Source organism: Citrus sinensis, chromosome 4 (assembly GCF_022201045.2).
Source record: "Citrus sinensis cultivar Valencia sweet orange chromosome 4, DVS_A1.0, whole genome shotgun sequence".
Lineage (NCBI taxonomy): Eukaryota > Viridiplantae > Streptophyta > Magnoliopsida > Sapindales > Rutaceae > Citrus > Citrus sinensis.
Genome location: NC_068559.1, coordinates 11,723,068 through 11,740,064, shown reverse-complemented (window position 1 = coordinate 11,740,064; position 16,997 = coordinate 11,723,068). Strand labels below are relative to the sequence as shown.

At 36.3% G+C, this 16,997-nt stretch overlaps 1 pseudogene; it reads right to left on the bottom strand.

The window, feature by feature from the left end:
• LOC102630529 (uncharacterized) overlaps positions 1 to 16,997 on the bottom strand; it is a 34,712-nt pseudogene that overhangs the window by 6,063 nt on the left and 11,652 nt on the right.

The following is a 16,997-nucleotide window of genomic DNA, read 5'->3' as shown; positions in this document are numbered from 1 at the left end:
ATACTAACAAAAGTGTAGCCTTTGATACTCTTCTAACAACCTACATAATAACAAAAAGTATAGCCTTAGAAGAGTCCTAATTTCCAAGCCAATTACTGTACATAGCAATAACTAAATCATTCCTCCAACTTGTCCACTAGTCTAATGCTTCAAGGCTACTTATACTATTAATATCTTCTACCTCATTATTAGATATGTCAACTAATTCATGCTTCATTGGATCCAATAACATTTCTCTCCTAATCAGTTTATATAATCAATGATGTGCAGTAATAATACATTGAGTTTTTATTGGATAAAATAAAGGACTTCAAAGAATGGCCAATCGCATTTTGAGCAATCCAAAACACAATGCAATTACATTTCTTGTTGATGAGTATTTCATGTTAAAGAATTCTTCCTTATTGTGAGGTGTTGTGCAAATTTTATTTAACTCCCAAGTGCACGAATCTATTGTAGAATAGATTAATGGTGACAAGTGTCGATCCCTCGAGAATGTTGATTCTAATTATGTGTAGAATTAATTTTTCTAAATGGATATTTGGATTTGTGGTGAAAGTCACTTAGATTATCTTAAAATTGGAATTGAAATGGTGAGAATAAATTGAAGAGAAATCTATTGAAATGAAACACTTTGGTATCTGAATCTGTATCAACATGCACCATGGGCTAAATATTCTTTATTAGTGCCAATTAAATCATGAGGGGGGAATCCACACCTCATGAACCATACTCTAATCAATATGGTGCTAAGGGCTTATTGTGCCAAATAATAATAACCTTGTACTAGGGAGCCGGTGAAACCAAGGCAGTATCTAGATAAGATTATTATTATTTGTCGACAAAAAGTCAAATCATCCACAAAAATTAGAGGGGAAGAGAAAGTAAATTTATCACATAAAGCCCATGACACATGTTGAGACTTCACCTTCAACCTAAGCTTGAAAGAAAATTAGCTACTCATAATTGAACTAGGGGCAAAATGGAAATTTATTAAAATACATAGAAAATACAAGATGGAAAAGGAATTACAGAAAATAGAGCCCAAAAATGGATTCAAAGATATCAAATTAGGGGGGGAGCCCCCTTTTTATAAATACATTGAGTAAATCGTGGCCATCGAATAAAAAACATTTCGAACGCTCAGGATTGCGCCACGTCATCAGTCAACAGTATGCGGTTTGACCACGTGGTTTCAATAGTAACACTGTTTGATCCAGCTTAAACAGTAACGCGGTTTGGTTGAAAATAATCCTGTGTAATGCATGTACCGTACGCAAGATTTTTAGTCCACTGATATACTACCACGTCATCGATCAACAATACATAAGAATTTTAGTCCAACAGGATCGTGACACCTCATCAGTCAATGCCACATCATCGGTCAATGCCACGTCATCGTTCCGTCTATGTGAACAGTATCCTGAACAGTAACGTTAACAATACCGTACATGTGAATAGTACCGTACATGTGAACAATGACATTTTTCCTTTATGCTCCTCCTAAGGTTTGCGATTGTCCTGAGTTCAAAAGTGATGTCCGTTTTGCCGTATGATTTCTCGTTCATTGTGAAATGACTATGATGCCCCTCAAATACATAAAATACTTAATTAAAATAAAACACACGCAATTAAATCACAAGAAGTTTAAATACATAAAAGTAAGGGTGTTAGTAAGACTTAAAATGTAAAATGATGATTTTCTCCTTTATAAATGTACATTTTCTAACACTCAACACACCTCCCAACCAGCTTATTACTAGTCCCTAGCAAATAAAGCGAAAATAAAATTCAAATCCAAAATGATTTTTTTTTAAAACACTCGTGTTTATTCAACCATCAGATTAATGATAACAATCAAATAAAAGTATAAACATTATCTCTAATCTAAAGAAACATCACACCACATCAACTATCCACATGAATCAGCCCAGTGGACTTTGTCACAGCTACTTTCAAGAATGACATGCTAAACCCCAAAATCTCACTGGAAATAGTGACACTCTCACAAAGAAATTAAACCCAATAAAAATAGTCACTCCAATGAATGGTAGTTGAGAGAAAATAATAAATAACTAATATCACATTCTCTCACCAAGATGAAAGAAATATGCCCTCAGCTTAGAAATAATATGATCTCAAGTCAAATAAAAATGTTAGTCAACCCAATTTATTTATTTATTATTTTTTTATGCACCACCACATCTTTTTAGCCCATATAACTAGCTTCTACTTCATACTATAGTTCCCTAAAATCAAGAAGGACTTTTATTAGGACGTAACGTAGGATAGAGACATGGCTAACAAAGGAGGGGAAATAAGGAAAACAAAGTGTATGTTTGAGAAAAATGTAGATAATTTTTTTTTCTGGAAGTTGCAAAGTGGATTTCACTTATTATTATTATTTTTTTTTTTTGAAAGAACAATTTTTTTTTTTTTTTGCTTTTGTTTGGCATAACTTCACTGAACAAAATAATTATTTACATTTTTCTCAAACATAAGTAGGTGATGGAACTTGTAAGATATCAGGTAATACTCCAAATCGGAGTGGGTCAAGATGATAAGTTTGACAAAGAAAATGTTTTTTTTTTAAAGGCTCAAAAGGGTTAACTATGGATATTTCATAAAAGGGATGGCTAGAAAGGCTCAAACGGATCAAAGATGGTCTTTCCATCATCTTTTAGGGCTCTAAATAATTTTCCATATCTACTAGTTAGACGGGCCTCCAAATGTAGCAACACACATTTTTTCTTTTTTCTTTTTTTTATTTTACAATTTTTTTTAAGAGTTAACTCAAAAGAAATCTAGAGATCATGTATAAAATAATAAACTGCTAAGCTGTATAAAGAATTGGCAAAAGGGTTACTCTCCAAGAAAAATGATAGGCTCAAAACTCACTTGGTACTTATTATGACATGTTCATTCCTTCAAGCAACTCATATTTGTCTCCGACATCAACATGTAGAGTAGCAAACATAGTGTAACATCACTTAAGACCAAAGATAATACAGATACTAAAATTTGAAATTAATCATGTTATCCAATGTTAAACCAAATCACACAATTTTTTTTTTCAAACAACATCCTACCCCCCAACCTATTCTAAACATGAAAGGAAAATATGCATGCAGAAATGTGAAAATGATGCAGGAAAACTAATTAGAAAAGTTACACTTAAAATGATAGAAAAAGAAAACGGTTTTTTTTTAACTAAGAATATGCATTTCTAGAGGCACTACACTCCATATTCAGCCATCTTCAACACAAAAAGTTTGCAACAGTTAGTTTCTACAACAAAAATCAGTAAAAACTTAACCAAGATTCCACAATTGTCGACTATTCCCTCCCCCCAACCAGATCGAAACATTGCCCTCAATGTTTTAAAGGAAAGAACTAGAGTTTAGAAGATATCACCTGGGTGGTGCAACATGTTGAGTGTTAGTTATAAAGGAGAAAATCATCATTTAACACTTCAAGTTTTACTAACACCCTTACTTTTATGTATTTAAGCTTATTGTCATTTAATTATGTGTGTTGTATTATAATTAAGTATTTTATGTATTTTAAGGGCATCATACTCATTTTACAATGAACGAGAGATCAGACGGCAAAACGGACATCACTTTTGAACTCAGGACGGTCGAAAACCTTAGGAGGAGCATAAAATGAAAAATGATATTGTTCACATGTACGGTACTGTCTACGTTACTGTTCACGACACTGTTCGCATAGATGGATCGATCACATGGCATTGATCGATGATGTGGCATTGACTGATGAGGTGTCACAATCCTGTTGGACTAAAATTATTATGCACTGTTGATCGATGACGTGGCAGCATATCAGTGGACCAAAAATCTCGCATACGATACATGCATTACACATGATTATTTTTAACCAAACCGCGTCATTTTTCAAACCGGGTCAAACCGTGTTACCGTTCAAACCGCGTGGTCAAACTGCGTACTGTTGACTGATGACGTGGCGTAATTCTAAGCGTCCAAACTATTTTTAATCCGATGGCGACAATTTACTCAATGTATCTATAAAAAGGGGGCTCTCCCCCCCCTGATTTGATAGCTCTGAATCCATTTGTTGGATCCATTTTCTATAATTCATTCTCCATCTTGTATTTTCTACGTATTTTAATAAATTCTCATTTTGCCCCTAATTCAATTATGAGTAGCTAATTTTCTTTCAAGCTTAAGTTGAAGGTGAAGTCTCAACATGTGTCATGGGTTTTATTTGGTAAATTTATTTTCTTTTCCCCTCTAATTTTTATGGATGATTTGACTTTTCGTCGACAAATAATAATAATCTTGTCTAGATACCGCCCTGGTTACACCGGCTCCCTAGTACAAGGTTATTATTATTTGGCACGATAAGCCCTTAGCACCATATTGATTAGAGTGTGGTTCATGAGGTGTGGATTCCCCCCTCATGATTTAATTGGCATTAATAAGGAATATTTAGCTCATGGTGCATGTTGATGCGGATCCAGATACCCAAGTACGTCAATTTAATAGATTTTCACTTCAATTTATTCTTGCCATCTTAATTCGAATTTTAGGATAATCCAAATCATTTTCACCACAAATCCAACCACCCATTTAGAAAATTAATTCTACACACAATTAAGATCCACCTTCTGGTGGGATCGACACTCGTCACCATTGATCTATACTACAATAGATTCGTGCACTTGCGAGTTCAATAAAATTTGCACAACAAGTTTTTGGCGTCATTGCCGGGGATGTAAGTTATTTTAATTTGTAGAATTAATTTTTGTGAGTAATTTCTTTTATTTGTTTTCTTATATTTTTTTATTAAAAAAAGGAAAAAAAAAGTGAATCTGCATTTAGAAGTTAGTAATTCTTTTCTTTTTCTCTTCTTTAAAATTCTGTAATTTAATTTTTCAAGTTATTTTTTTTCTTTGTAATTTTTGTTTATCTTACTAATTTTTTTTAGTTAATTTATTTCACATATTTTTTTTTTGCATTTTTATATTAAGGTTGTAATAGTACGATAAGGTTAGTATCGTAATTTCTCATTTTTTTATTTTTATTCGTTTTGTTCCCATTTATTTTGTTCTTTGCATGCATGGTCGTAGGTCATTATTACATAATCTTGAACCTATAGACCTTGAACTAGATAAACACTGCGCACACACAAACACGTTAAAAATAAAATGGATTTGCAACAACAACAAGCACCACATGAGAGGCCATTCAAGGACTATTTTAGTCCCTTAGCTAATTTGAACACATCATGTATAAGATACCCAAATGTAGCTGCTAGGAGTTTTGAACTAAAACCCAGTGTGCTAACTTGTCTCCCAACATTCTATGGCCTAGAAAATGAGGACTCATATAATCATTTGAATGATTTTCATGTTGTTTGTCAAACATTTAGATATGAGAATTTTTCAGATGATGATATTAAAGGATAGAGCTCGTTCATGGCTCAATACATTGTCTGCTAATAGCATTTCATCATAGGAACAAATGGTAACAAAATTTTTGAATAAATATTTCCCAGTGCATAAAACCAATGCTATTCGCAGGAAAATTTCAGAGTTTACCCAGAGAGAAGACGAGCCGTTTTTCAAAATATAGGAGCGATTCAATGGGCTACTCTTGAAGTGTCCACATCATGGGTACGAGAAATAGCACCAATGCCAATACTTTTTGGAGGGATTATTGTCGAATGTGCAAGAATGGCTAATGGCAACAAGTGGAGGAGAGCTAATGTCAAAAAGTGCATCAGATATTTGGTAATTCTTCCAGCGACAAGTGAATAATTCCCAACAATGGAGTTGATCACTCAGGAATACTAGAAGAATTAAGGGAGTAAATGATGTTAACATTGGCGAGTCAAGTTCATAAATTAAAGAAGTCAAGGAGATAATTGAAGGTCTCTCTCGACAAATAGCATCGTTAACAACTGCTAAACCAACAGAGCCACATGACCATGACTCATACTCAGATCAAGCCAATGCCATAGGTGTAATGAGAAAATCATATAATTACAACCCATACTCCAACACATATAACCCTGGATGGAGAGACTACCCAAATTTTCATGGTCTCAAGGATTCCAACAAAATAGACCAACAGCTCTAGCTCCACCAATGTAACCAATTCCTCAAATTCCTCAAGCCTCTCAGCCACCATTTAGACCATACAATCAGAACTAGAACTACTCTCAACCCAGACCATGGGAGGATGCATTCCAGAATTTCAAGAATGTCACTCACTCTATGATTGAGCAACAGAATCGCATCATTGATGGACTACGAAATGAGTTGAGAGCAGGCTTCAACTCACAAGCACAATCAGTTTCAACCCTCGAGAAGATGGTAGGACAACTTGCTTCTTCAGTTCAGACCTTGGCAATGACTGTTGAGAAAGGGTAGTTTCCAAGTCAACCAGTGCCTAATCCTAAAGGAGTACATGAAGCAAGTACCAATTCACCACAGTAGCATAGAGAGGTAAAAGTAGTCATGACTTTGTGAAAAGGAAAAGAAGTTGACAACAAAGTGGAGATGCCAGTGACAAAAGAAAATCAAATTGTACTTGTGAATGTTGAGGACTCACCATCGGAAGAGAAAGAAGAAACCAACCCACGACAATATGTTCCCAAAGCTCCATTTCCTCATAGGTTAGCTAAAGGAAAGAAGGGAAAATCCACAGGTAAGATGCTTGAAATCTTCAAACAGATAAGTGTTAACATCCCTTTACTTGATGCTATAAAGCAAGTTTCATCTTATGCCAAGTTTCTTAAAGACCTTTGTACTAAAAAGAGAAACATTCACGTTCAAAAGAAGACATTTTTAATAGAAAACGTTAGTTCTATACTCCAACACAAAATTCCTCTAAAATGCAAAGACCTAGGCTCCCCCACTATCTCATGTAGTATAGGGAACCACACAATTGAGAATGCTTTGTTGGATTTAGGAGCTAGTGTAAATTTGTTACCTTATTCAGTGTTTGTGAAACTTGGACTTGCAGAATTACACCCAACTCCAGTGGTGTTACAGTTTGCAGATCGGTCCACGAAACTACCTCGTGGTATTGTGGAGGACGTGCTTATCCAGGTAGACAAGTTTTATTTTCTTGTTGATTTTATTGTAATTGACACTTAACCAATACAGGATTCAAAGAAGCACATCCCCATTATTCTAGGCCGACCTTTCTTGGCAACTGCCGATGCTCACATTCAATGCAGGACTAGAAATATGCAGTTGTCCTTCGGCAACATGACTATGGAGCTGAACATCTTCAACATTGCCAAACAAGCTCACAATGCAGATGATGGAATTGTTGATGTGGATTTAATAAATACACTAGTTGATAATACTTTTCTTTCAAACCTTAGTGCTGATCCTTTACAAATTTGTTTAACTCACTTTGGTTTGGATTTTGATATTGACAGATCAATCGATGAGGTCAACGCCCTCCTTGACTCAGCACCATCCATGGATACTAATAAATGGAAGTCAAGAGTTGAACAACTAGCACCATCAGAAAAGAAACTCATCCCATCATCAGAATCACCACCGAAACTCGAGCTCAAACCATTACCCAACACATTGAAATATGTGTTTTTAGGAGAAGAAAGTACTCTGTCGGTAATCATCTCATCATCCCTCAATGACGAACAAAAAGGTAAGTTGTTGGATGTTTTAAAAGAGCACAAAGGAGCATTAGGATGGACAATAGCGGACATAAAAGGTATAAACCCAGTAGACTGCATGCATTACATTCACCTTAATGAAAATGCTAAATCTACTAGGGAAATGCAACGTCGGTTAAATCCTAATATGAAAGAAGTTGTTAGAATTGAAGTCCTTAAGCTATTAGACGCAGGTATCATTAATCCAATTTTTGATAGTTCATGGGTCAGTCTTGTACAAGTTGTCCCTAAAACGTCAGGAGTCACAGTAGTTACTAATGCCGATAATGAATTGATACCAACTAGAGTAACTACAGAATGGCGTGTATGCATTGATTATAGAAAATTAAATTCTGTCACACGTAAAGACCATTTTCCTTTACCATTTATCGATCAAATGCTTGATAGATTAGCGGGCCATGAATTTTATTGCTTTCTAGAAGGCTACTCAGGATACAATCAGATCCCTATAGCACCAAAAGATCAAGAGAAGACTACTTTCACTTGTTCTTTTGGCACTTTTGCATATAGGAGGATACCATTTGGATTATGTAATACACCTGTTACATTTCAACGATACATATTGAGCATTTTTTCTGATATGGTTAAACGATTCCTTGAAGTCTTTATGGATGATTTTTCTGTCTTTGGTGACTCGTTTGATCAATGTTTGCATCATCTAACACTAGTTCTACAGAGATGTATCGAGAAGAACTTAGTCTTAAATTGGGAGAAGTGTCATTTTATGGTAAAACAAGGTATTGTTCTCAGTCACATCATTTCGAGCAAAGGTATTGAGGTTGACAAAGCCAAGGTGGATCTCATTTCTATTCTTCCTCCACCCAAAACAGTCAGAGAAGTAAGATCTTTCCTTGGGCATGCTGGTTTCTATAGACGTTTCATTAAAGATTTTAGCAAAGTTTCTAGACCCTTATGCAATCTACTTGCTAAGGATGTACCTTTTATCTTTGATGATTCATGTCTTATAGCTTTTGAAAAATTAAAGCAATTGTTGACATCATCACCCATCATTCAGCCCCCAAACTAGAGCTTACCATTTGAACTCATGTATGATGCATCTGATTATGCAGTAGGAGCAGTATTAGGACAAAGAGTTGATTGAATTCCCCATGTTATTTACTATGCTAGTATGACATTGAATGATGCACAGTTGAACTATTCAACTACTGAAAAAGAATTGCTAGCAGTACTATTTGCATTAGAAAAATTTTGATCTTATCTCATTGGTTGTAAAATAATTGTGTTTACAGATCATGCTGCTCTTAAATATCTTCTCACAAAGAAACATACAAAAGCTAAACTAATTCATTGGGTGTTACTTTTGCAGGAATTCGACTTGGAATTTAAAGATAAGAAAGGCACAAAAAATATTGTGGCGGACCATCTCTCTCGTCTCCATTTTGACACAATTACAGAGCCATTAACATTGAATGAGTCATTTCCAAATGACCAATTGATGAGTGTGGAAGTATTACCATGGTATGCTGACATCGTGAATTATCTTGTTACAGGTCAACTTCCAGAGCATTGGACCAAGCAAGATAAGGCCAAATTTTTTACAGAAATAAAGAATTTCTTTTGGGATGACCCGTATTTTTTCAAGTATTGTGCAGATCAAATTGTTAGACGATGTGTCCCAGAAAGTGAAATTCAAAATATCCTTTCATTCTGCCATGAACAAGCTTGTGGAGGCCACTTCAGCGCTAAGAAAACATCGACTAAAGTTTTACAATGTGGTTTCTATTGGCCAACTATATTTCGGGACGCTTACACTTTTTGTTCTTCATGTGATAGGTGTCAACGAATGGGGAGCATTACACAAAGGAACATGATGCCATTAAATCCAATTTTAGTGGTTGAGATTTTTTATGTGTGGGGTATCAACTTCATGGGTCCCTTTCCCCCTTCTTTTGGCCATCAATACATATTGGTTGCTGTTGACTACGTATCGAAATGGGTATAAGTAATTCCATGTAGAACCAATGATCACAAGGTGGTGATAGGATTTTTTAAAAGCAACATTGTTTCACGCTTTGGATTCCCTCGAGCAATAATCAATGATGGTGGTGCCCACTTTTGTAACAAAGTATTCAGGACTCTTTTGAAGAAGTATTCAATCACTCACAAAGTGGCGACCCCATATCATCCACAAACCAGTGGCCAAGTTGAGATCTCCAATCGAGAAATAAAGCACATATTAGAAAAGACGGTGAGGCCGGATAGAAAAGATTGGTCATTAAGACTTGATGATGCATTATGGGCATATAAAATGACTTTCAAGACTCTGATTGGGATGTCACCCTATAGGTTAGTGTATAGAAAAGCTTGCCACCTACCTGTAGAACTCAAGCATCGTGCATATTGGGCCATCAAGAAATTCAACTTTGACATGCAGCAATCCAGCTCAAAAAGAAGATTACAACTGGCAGAACTTCAAGAAATTCACAATGATGCATACGAAAATGCCAAAATTTGCAAGCAACGAATGAAAGTCTTCCATGACAAGCAAATTATGAGAAAATCTTTCACTCCAAGTCAGAAAGTGTTTTTATTCAATTCTCGCTTGCACCTATTCCCAGGTAAGTTCCTCCTCGTTGGTCTGGCCCCTTTATTGTTCATACTGTTTTTCCACATGGGGCAATTGAAATTAAGGACCCAAAGAACAGTGTCACGTTTAAAGTTAATTGTCAAAGATTAAAGTCATATCTAGAGTACTAACCACATAGAGAGGACACCGAATAAATTTGAGTGACTCACCAGATTTGAATTAAGTTTTTTTTTTCTTTCTTTTCGATGATTTGATTTTTTTTCTTTCTTTTTATTATTCTTTTGCTAATTGAAATTATTTTTGCATAAGTGTGTTTGTTTAACCATTAAGTTTTCTCTTATCATTGTTAATCATGAGTACCATAGCTAAACAACTCATCCTGAACATTCTTAAACCACTTCAATGTGTAAAATCTCATCTCAAAAGGTATATTCGATTTTGTAAAACACATCGTATTTGGGCTTTGCAACCACCAGAGTTAGTATCCTATGTTAAGGATTTAGAAAGCCAACTCAAAGACATTGAGAGAAGTGTCTACAACATCCAGTTGGAGCTTGAGGTAAATTCAATAAGAAGACGATTTTAATTTTCTTTGTGTGTTTTAATTTATTTTTCTATTTGTGTGTTTTAGTTTAATACACCGGTGAAGTGGTTGATAATGGTACTCCGTGACAATCAAGTCGGTTACTTCAGTTTCCCATAATAACTGGTATTATGAGGCGAAGGTATAAACAGAAATGAGATTCTAGCAAAGCTTCACAATCGATTCCCTTCACTTCCTCAGAATGCCCTCCTTACAATCTATAAAGCTCGATCTGAATGCATGCGATTGCTCATGAGGAATAACATACCAGCTAACTTCTGTTGGTTAATCGAGGCTAAAGTACGATTGGCAGGTGAGTTACCTCCAAAATTTATTGCATACATGCCTGGTTGTGGTAAAGGAAATTATGCAAGAAAACAAAGAGCTCGAAGAATTTCTGTTGCTTGTCATAAATGTGCCAGAATGAGATGCAATAAAAACCGATGTTCTTTAGGAATGGTGTCTGATAACAGAGAAGATAAGATTCAATTCATTAGGGATGGCTTGAATAAGGAGTTATTGGATGATATCCTTTGGTCTCTTGAAACGCATCCCAGTGGATATGTGCAAGGAGCGATTCTCCAGTTATGGCCATTATTCCAGAAAGAGCATGCACGATATAGTCTCAGGAATCTGACTATAAACAACCTTGTTTGCCAGTTTATAAGAAAACTGGATGGGAAGCCTATCCTCGGCCCATAGAGGGCGTTCAACCCGTTTCTGAATGTAAAACCAGAGGAAGATGTGAGCCACAGTCGCAACTACCTGTAAATATCCTTTTACTTCACTGTTATTTTATTTCACTGTTATTTTATCTTTTCCATTATTATCTTTAATAATTTTATTTTATCATGGTTTCTTTTTCTTTTTACTATTTCCTTTTTAACTCGCGATCCATGTACTTTACGCGTTATTTGACACTGACATGCCACCTCATACACAGTTGTGACCCACTGTCACCAAGATTCTTAAATATGACTTTTTGTTAAGTACTCACAAATTATTTTTGAGAAATATTCCAATGGCAGCCACTCCCAATAGACAATTCAATAACATTTGTGTGCTTTCTGGATTTAACTATGACAAACATAAAGAGTTCGTTGAGGCAGCCATAGATCTTGGTCAAACCATAGCAAAGAGAAAATTACACTTGGTGTATGGAGAAGGTAACCGAGGGTTATCAAACTTGGTCTTAGAAACTACTTTTGTCAGAGGAAGCCAAGTGTTAGGCATCATCCCAAGAGCCCTAAAACCTTTAGGCAGTTTGTCTGACCCACCGACTGAAGAAGAGTTAGTCGTCTCAGGTATGCAAGAAAGAATAACTGAAATGCTTAATCATGCTGATACTTTTATTTTCCTTCCAGGAGATCTTGCAACACTTGAGGCACTTATCACACTAGCATCTTGGACCCATCTGCACATTCACCATAAACCCATTGGTTTGTTAAATGTCAATAACTTTTATGATGGCTTCATCGCATTTCTTAACCATGCAATAAAAAACTATTTCATTCCTTCTAATGCGAAAAAGCTTTTTATTTGTGCTCACACTGCTAATGAGCTACTTGATCTGTTACAAGCTTATAGACCGGAGCCAGATCCCTGGACCTTTGTGTTGGAGCATCCAAATAATGATGGTAACAGTAGCCGCAGTAAGAAGTACAAATTAGATTTAACTCTCGGCCTGTAAATATTTTCTTCTGTGTTGCACCATCCAGGCGATGTCTTCTAAACTCTACTTCTTTCCTTTAAAACATTAAGGACAATGTTTCGTTCTGATTGGGGGGAGGGAATAGTCAATAATTGTGGAATCTTGGTTAAGTTTTTACTAATTTTTTGTTGTAGAAACTAACTGTTGCTAACTTTTTGTGTTGAAGATGGCCGAATATGGAGTGTAGTTACTCTAGAAACACATCTTCTTCGTTAAAAAAAAATTAGATATTTTATTTTTCTTTATTAATTTTTTTACAATCATTTTTCATCTTCTTTCTAAGTTCTCCTTTATAAATATACACTTTTCAATTTTTTTGAGTCGAAGATGGCTAAATATGGAGTGTAGTGCCTCTAGAAACGCATCTTTTTAGTTTAAAAAAAACATTTCTTTTTCTATCATTTTAAGTGTAACCTTTCTAATTAGTTTTTCTGCATCATTTGTACATTTTTGCGTGCATATTTTCCTTTCATGTTTAGAATAGGTTAGGGGGTAGAATGTGATGTGAATCCCACAATGAAACTTTCAATCCCACACTTAATTTGTAGTTTCAACTTCCCAAGAAAGTTCTAAACAGATTTAAGACAAACAAAACCTTGACCCAATGCTTAAGAAAACATGAACCAAAGGTATAGAGAATGGTATTGACGCCACACTCAAGAAATAGATGAGAAGGTGAGTGATAAGTCTAAATTTGGAATGCCACAAGAATGCAAATTCTTGATAAGTTCACTAGTTCTCAAAAGAACCAAAGAAAGAATAATCTTTCAAGTTCAAATAACATTAATCCCCAAATCTCATTACATAGCAAGGTTGATGAATTTAAATAGGCTAAAAGAAACCTAAGATCCTAAAAATACAAATGGAAACATTGGAACAACCCTCCAAGTAGGTTTTGTCAAAAGATGTTTTAAAAGTCTTCACCAACCCACCATAATTAATTCTATCTTTGACAAACTTAATGCTAGCCTACTATAATTAATGCTATCATTGACAAACTTAATGTTAGCCCACCATCATTGATGATAGACTTACCTTACACATTGACAAACTTGAAACAAAACAAACAAATGAAGTTGAAAAAACAAAGGAGTCGTTGAAAATCCCAAGTCTGAACAAGCTGTAATGAATTGGTCATAACTCCTTCTAGAGAACTCCAAATCCAGATTTGTAAAATTTATTGGAAAGCTAACTTAATTATCTTTCCAACGGTATATAGCTTGCACGTTAATTCTTGCTAAATCAATACAGTTTTTATTCCGAATTTGACCTTTCTGCATTTGATACAAATTGTGTATTTGGCTGCCCAATAACTTGAATAATGCCCACAATGCCTTGTCTTCTCTTCAAGCCCAATTCATGATGTCTTGCATCTTGAATTGCATTTTCAATCCATATTTTCTCAATTAATCCATTTAAAGCAGCTTGTATCTTTTTGGCTCTTGCTCTTGTAATTGGGTCTCCATGAATGTGCAAAGGATCACTTGAATTTTTAATGGTATTCCCTTGATGGTTCTCATCATTCCCCCTCTCCTCAAAAGAATTCGTCCTCGAATCTTCACTTACATCGAAAGGAGAAAGATCAGAAACATTGAAAGTAGCACTCACATTATACTCACCAAGAAGATCCAATTTGTAGGCATTGTCATTGATCCGTGCAACCACTTGAAATGGACCATCTCCCGTTGGAAGCAACTTGGAGCGCCTTTGTGCTGGGAACCTCTCCTTTCTCATATGCACCCAAACCCAATCTCCAGGCTGAAAAACCACTTGCTTACGTCCTTTGTTGGCTTGAGTAGCATATTGTTCAGTTCTCTTTTCTATGTGTTGACGTGTTCTCTCATGCAATTGCTTGACAAATTCAGCTTTCTTTTTACCATCCATACTAGTGAAATACAAGTATGCAACCCAAGAGGGGGGGGTGAATTGGGATTCTAAAAAATTATTCAATTTATTAAAGAAAATCTTAATGCAATTATAAATCAAATTCAAAGCAATAACAATTAAGATGATCACAATTTAAAAAGATAAGGGAAGAGGGATTCGAACACCGAGATTTTTACGTGGTTCGGCCAACCTCGCCTACGTCCACGCCTCCAAGCTTTCCGGGCTTGAGGATTCCACTAAGCAAGCCTCCAAGGCTTCAAATGCTTACACTTGACTTCCAAGGTGTCAATGGACCTTTACAACAAGAGATTATCCCCAATCTCTTAACCCAAGTGTATCCCAACACTTACAATTACTCAAAGTAAAAGATTACAAATTGTTTTTCTCTCACACAATATTTAAGATTACAAATCAATGCCCAATTTGTGAATAGATGAAGAGAGAATGTGTTTTAAGCTCTATGAAGATTGTATTCTCAAATATTTGCTCAATGGTCGTGTTGTGATCAATCTTTTTTTTTGAATTTGAATGAGCTTATTTATAGATGCAGCTGAAAACTAGCCGTTATTGACTTTCTGCACACTGTCGGATCACCGTTAGCTAGATGTCGGATCGCCGTTTGACTGGTCAATATGACCGTTGGGCTGATTTTTCAAATTGTCGGATCGCCGTTATCTAGATGTCGGATCGCCGTTTAGGTCCAGAGGCTACTGGTTGATATCGGCGAGCCGTTTATCACACATGTCGGTTCGCCGTTAATGTCCAGAGACTACCCTTCAGTTCTGATTGATATCGGCGAGCCGTTTTATCAACATATCGGATCCCCGTTTAGGTCCAGAGGCTACTGGTTGATATCGGCGAGCCGTTTATCACAAATGTCGGTGTGCCGTTTTCGTCCAGAGGCTAATCTCCATTTCTGCTTGAAATCGGCGAGCCGTTTACTACAGATGTCGGATCGCCGTTTTCCACAAAAACTGCTGCAGTGAACTATTTTGCAAGATGACTGTTTTGTCTCCAAATCTTTATAAAAATACTTTATGAAACTTGTCAAAATAGATGAAAATTATGTTGAGCTTTTAAAACAATTAATCAATCTTAATCATGTTTGTTATCATCAAAATCAATAAGGAATAATTTATGTCAACAATCTCCCCCTTTTTGATGATGACAAACTTTTCAAGAAAATATTTGTGCAATTTTGCTCCCCCTAAATATGTGCTCCCCCTAAGTGAAATTTTGAAAGACTTGTTAACTCCCTTAAAAAAAATATTCAACTGTTAATCTCAAAATTTTAAACACGAAATTTATGCCAGTAAACTCATGCATGCCAATACTATTTTGCCAAAACCAATTTCGCATTTTGCCAATTGCCAATTTCTCTCCCCCTTCATCATCAAAAAGAAAAAGACGCGATGAATGACTTATGTTTGGAGAAATTTGGGCAGAGTCTCCCCTGAAATATGAGCATTTCCTCAACAACACACAAAGTTTAAAAAGAGAAACACTTCCATATAAATATACCACCATATCAACCAACCTCCATACCAACAAATTCACACTTCCAGAAAGAGCAATATAATCAATATAATACCAAAAACAACTTGAGCATAAATCAAGAGCACATGTCCAACATGAGATATCAGAAGCATAAACACAAAATAAATAACATCATATGCATAAGGCAAATAACATGAAATGAGAAATGTCTGTGCGAATATCATAGGGACAGAGAAAACTAAGATGGAGGCTGTGAAGACGAACTGCCGGGGTCATATCCAAGGTGGCCGAGAATGCGACGCTGTCCTGCAATTAACTCCATCTGCTGATCAGAAATTTGCTCCCGAAAGGTTGCAAAATCAGATCGAAGCTGCTGCTGCTGCTGGGACAGGGCATCTACTCGGTCGAGAAGCTGCTGGAAGCGATCCTCAGGAACAGCTGATGCCGCAGGAGGGACGGCAGTCTCGGTAGGCTCGTCATCCTGAGATGCATCTGCTGCTGGTGAAACAGGAGCTGCTGGTGCTGCTGCTCGGCGAGGAACACGCGGTCTAGCCCCAAGACGGAAATCAGGCAGCTCATCCTCGGAGTAGACATCATTCAGCATGCGATCATCCTCGGGTGCAATCAGTGTGGCTTCGTTTTTGGAGGATGTGGTCTTTTCCCATTTCCCACGCTTCTTAAAGAAACCAATGGCAGAAATAATGTCTCGACCGAGCTTACGAGTTTCGAGAAAAACAGGCTCGACGATAGGAACATGAAAGTGGTTCAGGATCCTAGTGATGATGCTGCCATAAGGAAGGGATCGGTTGGAGACTTTAGGAGTAGACAGCATATGACACATAATAGTGTAGGATAGGCTCACATGGCGTCTACGGATGAGAGAGTCTAAAAGACCAATATCAAGCCTAGTGACCTCATCAGTGTGCCCCTGTCTAGGAGTGACCATGTGTTGGAGAATAATGTGAAGTATTCGAATCTGAAAAGGGAGGAGTTGAGACCTAAAGGACAAAGAGCAGATGTCATCGGAAAGATCCTGACGACGACAAATGTTCCGTACACCATCCACATGACGAAAA